The sequence below is a fragment of the Vicugna pacos genome, chromosome 11 (genome assembly GCF_048564905.1).
Source record: "Vicugna pacos chromosome 11, VicPac4, whole genome shotgun sequence".
NCBI lineage: Eukaryota > Metazoa > Chordata > Mammalia > Artiodactyla > Camelidae > Vicugna > Vicugna pacos.
In genome coordinates this window covers 35,054,707-35,063,756 of record NC_132997.1, presented here as the reverse complement: position 1 = coordinate 35,063,756, position 9,050 = coordinate 35,054,707, and the positions used below count along the sequence as shown (strand labels likewise).

General features: G+C 38.4%; 1 pseudogene; it reads left to right on the top strand.

Moving 5' to 3' along the window:
* Positions 1–4,197: 4,197 nt before the first annotated feature.
* LOC102538471 (reactive oxygen species modulator 1 pseudogene) lies at positions 4,198–4,429 on the top strand (annotated as a pseudogene).
* The last annotated feature ends 4,621 nt before the right edge of the window (positions 4,430–9,050 follow it).

The following is a 9,050-nucleotide window of genomic DNA, read 5'->3' as shown; positions in this document are numbered from 1 at the left end:
TCTCTTTTTAATAATAACCTATTTGACATGTGTGAGGCAATACCTCATTGTGGTTTTGATTTGCATTTCCCTAATGACTAGTGATGCTGAGCATCTTTTCAAGTGCCTGTTGACAATCTGTATGTCTTCTTTGGAACAATGTCTATGCAGATCCTCTGCCCACTTTTCAATTGGGTTGTTTGCTTTTTTGTTGTTGAGTTGTTTGAGTTCCTTGTTTATTTTGAATATTAACCCTTTATCAGATACACCACTTGAAAATATCTTCTCCCATTCAGTAGGTTACCTTTTTGTTTTGTTGATAGTATCCTTTGCTGTACAAAAGCTTTTTACTTTGATGTAGTCCCATTTGTTTGTTTTTGCTTTTGTTCCCTTGCCTGAGGAGACATATTTGAAAATATTACTAAGACCAGTGTCAAAGAGCATACCACCTATGTTTTCTTCTAGAAGTTTAATTGTCTAAAGTCTTACATTTAAGTCTTTAATCCAGTGATGCAAGGATGGTTCAGTATCCACAAACCAATCAATGTGATTCACCACATTAACAAACTGAAGAATAAAAATCATATGATGATCTCAATGTATGCAGAAAAGCTTTTGACAGAATTCATCATCCATTTATAATAAAAATTCTCAAACAAGTGAATGTAGCAGGAACATACCCCAACATAATAAACACCATTTATGACAAGCATACAGCCAACATCATACTCAATGGTGAAAAGCTGAAAGCATTTTTTCTAAAATCAGGTACAAGACAAGGATGCCCATTCTCACCACTTTTATTCAGCCTAGAATTGGAAGTCCCAGCCACAGCAATCAGATGAAGAAAAAGAAATAAAAGGAACCTAAATTGGAAAGAAAGAAGTAAAACCGTCACTGTTTGCAGATGACATGCTACTACACATAGAAAATCCTCAAGACACCACAAAAAACTACTGGAACTTATCAATGAATTTGATAAAGTTGTGGCATACAAACTTCACATACAGAAATCTGTTGCATTTCTCTACACTAATGACAAAAACTATCAAAAAGAGAAATTAAGAAAATAATTCCATTTACAATTTCATCGAAAAGAAAAAAGGAGGTAAAAGGCCTGTACTCAGAAAACTATAAGACACTGATTAAAGAGATTGAAGGCACAAGCAGATGGAAAAATGCGCCATGTTCATGGGTTGAAAGAATTAATATTATTAAAATGACCATACTACTCAAGGCAATCTATAGATTCAGTGCAATCTCTATTAAAATACCAATGGCATTTTTCACAGAACTGGAGCTGATCATTCTAAACTTTGAATGGAAACACAGAAGACAGCCAATGGCTAAAACAATCTTGAGAAAGAAGAACAAAGCTGGAGTACCTCACTTCCTGATTTCAAACTGTGCATAAAGATACAGTCATCAAAACAGTATGGTAATATATTAGCCACTATATACAAAAATAGATTAAAAAACAAGTTTCTTCTGTATCGCACAGGGAACTATATCCAATATCTTGTAATAACCTTTAATGAAAAAGAATATGAAAATGAATCTATGTAGGTATATGCATGACTGGGATATTGCGCTGTACATCAGAAATTGACACAATGTAACTAACTGTACTTAAAAAAAAAACAGTATGATGCTGGCACAAAAACAGACACCTAAATCAATGGAACAGAATAGAGAGCCCAGAAATAAACCACACTTATATGGGAAATTATTCTACGACAAAACAGGCAAGAATATATGATGGGAAAAAGACACTCCATCTTCTGCTTTTTTCCAGTTTTTATTTCACAGAATGTCAATTAGTCAGAAACTGGATTTTCCTTTCCTGATATCCATTATATTCCCTCTCATCATATTTTATTTTGTATATTAATTCTACTTTCTCAGAAAATCTATGCAGTTTGGCCTCCAGGTCATTGTTTTTTTTTTTTTTTTGCCAACTCTTTTCTTCACCTTTTACATTATAGATTTTAACTCTGTAACAGAGACCTTGGCATTCCTACGTTTCTCTTACTTTTTGTGCAGTATTTTTTTACTTAGTCTACCTCAACCTCTTCCATATGTTCAACTGTATCTCATAAACTACATGATTTCTTATATATTTTATTCAGAGCATAGCATATATATTTTTTCTTCTGTTGAAAGTAGTAAATCATTTTATCCATATACTTAGGACAATCATGTTCCTCTTTGAATCCCAGTGTCTCCTCATTATTTCATTAAAGTCACAATAGAACAAAATAATTCCCAGAGTTCTTCGCCAAAAGCTAGAGAGTGTTTAACCCCCTTTTCTCACCTGCAAGATCTTCAGCTGAAGGACAGGTTATCATGCACTATCTCTAGTTAACGATCTCTTGTCTGTCAAGGATATGGGGGGAGGGTATAGCTCAGTGATAAAGTGCATGCCCAGCATGCACATGGTCCTGGGTTCAATCCCCAGTACCTCTATTAAGTAAATAAAATACCTAATTACCTTCTCCCACCAAAAAAAAAAAAAATTAAAAAAAAGAATCTTATTTGTATATCTCTGTTGAACAGGATGAATTATCCTCTGCTGAGGTTGCTCACTGTGCTGAAAATGAAGAGGAGAATGTGCCCCTGGATGTGTGGACACTGTCCTCATCTTTACTGGTGATATTTCATGGGCGGGGGCAGTCCCCAGAGGGAGGGGTTCTATTGCTCCTGCTCCTTCCCATCATCTGCATGCTGAGTTGATCCCTAAAGGCAGATAAGCACCCTGTGAACATTTCCATCCAAGCAACAGTGCCCTTAATAGAGGTGGCAAGATTGAAAGTTGTAATTGAGTGGCTAGAGCAGAGGAATGGTTGTGTCAGGAAAGATTTGAGCATCTCAGAAAGCAAATCCTCTTACAGAGGGCTGGTGGCCAGACTTTCTGTTTGACCCCCTGGGACCAGGTCTCTGAAGATGAACCATACAGATGTGGTGGATGCAAACAGTCTCCTTCCTCCCTTGCTCTCCAGTCTCATGTTATTTCAGAACTTTAGATATGAGCTGTCCATAAAGCATTCATGGAACTTCCACAGCTGGGCTCAGTGACCAAACTCCTGACTCCTTGTGTTAGAGGCTTTGCACCTTCTTCTTTATTTCCTGGGAACGCCAGTGGAGGGTGGAAGAGATTTATTTAGACGTAGGTAGCAAGTTTCATTCACAACCTTGAAATCTTCTACTGTATATATTTTATCTCCATATAAGGCACGTGTTTTGTAAACCACATCAAAGACTTTATTGAATCAGTTATGTTACTCATGAACAAAATAATTAAAACTAAACACAGAAGTCTCATAAAACCAAGATTCTAGTGCTTGATAAAGTCAGAAGCAATTTTCCAAAATGCTTAACTATATTTATTCTTTATCACTTTAATGTAATACATGCTCTGTTAAATTCCATTACATGTTTTCATTAGGATAGATGACCTAAATTTGCCTTTGCTTAGCTTATCAACAGACTAGCTTACCTGAGCATGACTCCCTGGAGGTATGTTTTGAAAAGAAACAGACTATCAAACCCACATTTTTTAATTCACTTGCACAGCAAATTCACTCAGCAAACTGGCAAGTGAGAATTGCTTATGATTCTTGCAGTGGTTCTGGTCTGATGTAGAAAGTTCGTCTCTTTTAAATAAAAGCAAAAAATAAACAAATGAGACTTAATAAAACTTAACAGCTTTTTCACAGCCAAGGGGATCATCAACAAAATGAAAAGACAACTTGCTGAATGGGAGAAAATATTTGCAAATGATGTGACTGACAAGGGGTTAATATCCAAAATATACAAACATCTCCTACAGCTCAACATCAAAAAACAAACAACCCAATCAAAAAAATGGGTGGAAGACCTAAGTAGATATTTCTTCAAAAAAGACTTACAGATGCCACCCATGGGCTCCCGAGCCTGCCCAACAGGCACTCAAAAAGATGCCCAACATCATTGATTAGAGAAATGCAAATCAAAACCACTACGAGGTATCACTTCAACCCAGCCAGAATGGCTATCGTCAAAAAGTCTACAAATAATAAATGTTGGCAAGGATATGGAGAAAAAGGAACCCTCCTACATTATTGGTGGGAATATAAATTGTTACAGGCACTATGGAAAATAGTATGGAAGTTCCTTATAAAACTAAAAATAGGCATTCTGTGGGAGACGTAGAACTGGGCGACAAAAGCCACGAGCGAGATGCTGGTGGCCATGATTCCCTATGGACAGTTGCATCCTAGCTGCTTCCACTGCATGAAAATGGGCTTTGTGACTGGATGTGCCCTAGGCACAGTGGCTGGGGCACTCCTTGGCACATTTTCCTGTCTCAGGATCAGAATGCAGGTCGGGAGCTGATGGGCAGCATCAGGAAAACATGACACAGAGTGGTGGCATTTTTGGTACATTCATGGCCATCAGGATGGGCATCTGATGCTAATCAGAGCAGTGTTTGCCCATTACATCCACCCACTTCCATCCATGTAGTAAAAAAAAAAACTAAAAATAGATTTACCATATGATCCAGTAATCCCATTATTGGGTATATATCCAGAGAAAACTGTAATTCAAAAAGACACAAGAAACTAACCCCAATGTTCATAGCAGCACTATTTAAGTAGCCAAGATATAGAAACAACCCAAGTGCCCATCAACAGATGATTGGCTTAAGAAGATGTGGGGTGCATGTATGTATACATATCACACACACACACACACACACACACACACACACACACACACAGGAATATTACTCAGCCATAAAAAAGAATAAAATATTGCCATTCACAGCAACATGGACAAGTCTAAAGAATATTACACTTTGTAAAGTAAATCAAAGACAAATATTTTATATATTATATATATAATTATATATATAATTTATATCTAGTATCTAAAAAGTAATACAAATGAGTCCACATACAAAACAGATACAGACTCACAGACACAGGAAACAAGTTTATAGTTACCAAAGGGGTAGAGGGATAAACTAAGAGTATGGAATGAACAGATTCAAACTACTATACATAAAATAGGCAAACAACAAGGACCTGCTGTATATATAACATAGAGTTACATTCAGTATCTTGTTAATAACCTATAATGGAAAATAATCTGAAAAATATATATATATGTAACCGAATCACTTTGCTGTATACCCAAAACTAACACAATATTATAAATCAACCATACTTCAATTTTTAAAAAATGTTCATCTCTTTTAAAGGGTGACCAAAGAACAGTAAATGAACCTCTACTTGGGGACTATTTCAGGTAAAATGCCTTCAGTGGAGGGAGCTTGGGCCAATTGTTCAATGGTGGAGGCTCTGCACACATCACTGTTTCCTCACTGGGTGAGACCTTATCTGAGACCAGTGTGTCCCTCCATGCCCCTTGCACAGAAGACACTGAACGCATCTGCCAGGTGCATGGGTTACTGCTCTATCAAGATTCTAGGCTCCTGACATCAAAGAGAAAATTCACTTGCAATGCTAGCATTTTAAAAAGAAAATTCTGAAACCAGTATGGCCTTTCTCTCCCAGCTTTTGCTTTGCAGTTCACCAAAGCCAGACCCAAGGAATGTGATGACATCCTAAAAGCCTGTGATTAATTCATGCTGGTCCCCAAGCCTTTGCCCCTCGGTGCCACATGGTAAAGCATTTACCACCACCTGGTTTTGCTCCACAGCCAGACAGCACTTCCAAGAATTCCAGTCATCACTTGAAGAGAGATAGGCTTGAGTTCACAGAGTTTCTTCCAGGGCTGTTTTATGCAAATCTCTTTTATCCATTCCCTCCTTGAGATTTCCTTGCATAAACAACCCTGCTTACCAATAGACTATTTACTTATGTAATTGATTGCTGTTTGCTTTTTTTTTTAATGAGTTATTTGGTGTGAGGTTTTTAGCTCCCTGTTCCAATGTTTTTGTACAAGTAGGAGGCTAAGGTGACAGGAAGTGCGAGATCCCAGGGGAGAAGTAACTGTGATAAATGAGACTCTGTCAGACTATTTACATATAGGAAGCAATGTAAGCAAAGGAATGAGACAAATTCTCAAAGTTTGCAAGTTTTATTAAATCAAGAACACTGAATTGTTTTTTTTTAAATTAAACTTTTTGAAACTTGATTATTTATTATCTTTTGTTTAAAAAAATCACTGTATATAAGAAAAACTCGATTGCAATTGTTTAAAGAACATCCACAATTAAATGTGAGTTTTTCTGCTGGGAAGCAGCAAAGTTTTGCACAGCAGGGCTCAAATCAGATTACAGGATTTTCATGAGAGTCTGGAAAGTAAGAATCTATTTCCTCGAAAGACTAAAAATAGATTTACCATATGACCCAGCAATCCCACTCCTGGGCATGTATCCAGAGGGAACCCTAATTCAAAGAGACACTTGCACCCCAATGTTCATAGCAGCACTATTTACAATAGCAAGACATGGAAACAACCTAAATGTCCATCGACAGATGACTGGATAATGAAGTTGTGGTATATTTTATACAATGGAATACTACTCAGCCATAAAAAATAATAAAATAATGCCATTTGCAGCAACATGGATGGCCCTGGAGAATGTCATTCTAAGTAAAGTAAGCCAGAAGGAGAAAGAAGAATACCATATGATATCACTCATATGTGGAATCTAAAAAAAAAAAAGGAAGACAAATGAACCTATACATAAAACAGAAACTGATTCACAGACATAGAATACAGACTTGTGGTTGCAGTGGGATGGGGGGTGGTAAAGGATAAGCTGGGAGTTCTAGATTTGCTGATACTGACTGGTATGTGTAAACTAGATAAAGCTTATACTGTATAGCACAGGGAAATATATTCAATATCTTGTAGTAGCTCATGGTGAAAAAGAATATGAAAATGAATATATGCATATTCATGTGACTGAAACATTGTGCTGTACACCAGAAATTGACACAACATTGTAAACTGCCTATACCTCAATTTAAAAGAATAAAAAATAAAATAAATTCTTTTTTTAAAAAAAGAGTCTATTTAATTGATGCCAGAGTGATGAAAGACTACAGAAAGGCAAAAGAGCATAATGTCAACTGTTCTGCAGAGAAAAGAAGCAGTATTCCTGGGATTGCTCATTTCTGGATGGTCCTGTCTGGCCTCAGTTGTCTGTAAGATGAGAAGTCAGGCCTGAGAAGATGGGGTGTCTACTCGGGACCTCAGCCCCTCAACTACTGAAGTGTGACCAGGATGCTGAGAATCTGCTGGTCAAAGAGCTCGGCCGTAGGGGAGTCTTGGAATATTTGACCTGACCCTGGATTTCAGTACAACATGGCAAGATCATGTCAGAGGAGACTTCAAGTTTTCCCAGGGTGGGACTTGGCCTGTTCCATACTAACTGGGGTGAAGCACCATTCTCTGGACTCTGACTGCAGAAAAATCCAGGTTTCTAAGAGTAAGCCTCATTCAGCTGTGCTGGATCACTGATGAGGAAAGAGGCATTGTTACGAGTTCCAAGTACAATTGCCAAGGAATAGACCCAACACACAAAACCGTGACAATAAAGCCCAGAGCTCAGCTCCTCTTACCCTGATGTACTGGTGAACTCATTCAATAAAAGAGCCTTTATCTGCATAAATCTGCAGATCGTCCTGGAACTGGTTAGCCATAGGCCTTTATCACAAGTTAGATTCCAAATGTAACATGACCCATCTAGTTTAAGAGAGCTCAGAAGAACCACGTTTGTATCATGCAGAGCCAAACTGAGATCATGTTAGAGTCTTTGAGTTTTTTTTTTTCCCCCAACTATGTCTGTCTGTTGTGAGTCCCCAGAATTGCTCCTGTTTCCATCTTGGGCTTTGATGAGAACAGCAGAGATGGGTGATGTGACTGCCTACCTGGAATGAAGCCCAAGGTCCATGTATCACTTATTTAATCCAGGGGAAGGACAGGGTTGTTTTATGTCTCCAACTTTTCCAAGTTTATGGACACAGAGGCAAAGGAGAGATTCTGAATCTCTCCATGGAGTTGCTAAGTCTCTCAGAAGGTCTGGCTTTTTGTTTGTTTGTTAGTTTTTATCTTTTTTCTTATTGAGGCATGATCAGTTTACAACATTGTGTCTATTTCTGGTGTATAGCATAATGTTTTAGTCATACACGTATATATATATATATATTGCTTTTCATATTCTTTGACTCCACTTCCTCACCTCCCTTTCATGACCCCCCTCACTCTAATCCAGTGACCTCCCCACCATCCACGTTTACCAGACTCTAGTAAGACCCTGGCCACTGTGTACTGTCCCCTTTGAGTTTGCCTTCTCTGGGGCATTGGATGACCTTATTCTTGGTACTTCTGTGAAGCACAGCCTCCAGTTCTCCCCCACCTCTCTGTCACCCCTTCCTTATATCTTCTGTGGGCTTCTCTTCCCCATCTGCCTAATTAATCTTACCTTTTCTCTGGTCTGACCTTGGAGCTCCTTCCTTCTCCACATTGTTCCTGGATGTTCTATGGCACACCCACTCCCTCTCACACTCTGAATCCTCCTGAATCCCTGTCTCCAGACTAGACTCACACCCCTTCTTCTGGGTGTCCGTTTCCAGCTTCCTGCTTCAAATGAATACATTGTGTGGTATATAAATTACCTTTCAATAAAGATGTTAAAAAAGAAAAAATAAATGTCAGCCCCCTGCTGTACTCATCGACCACACACATCACACATTAGCATCTCTATCCTTGGCCACAGTTGCAGCTCAAGGTCTGCAGCCCCCATCCCAACACACAGCTTTTCAGATGTAGCAAGTCATGACTGTGCTTAAAATAGTCCCCTCAGTTCAGTGTTTTCTCACGGCCCCTCTTGTTTGTGAATGCTGTTTTCTATTTCTAGGAGAAATAGAAAATCTTTCTCTCCAACCTTTTGGTTTGCTTGTGATGCTCATTCATTCGCCAGCACTCTCCCAACCACAATTTAATTCCTGTACATGGGGTTCCCGTGTAGTGGGTATCTCAGGGTACCATCTGAGAATGCAAGTCTAGGGCTTTCCCCGAATGACAGGGAGGAGGAGTAGAAAAAAAAGAGATGA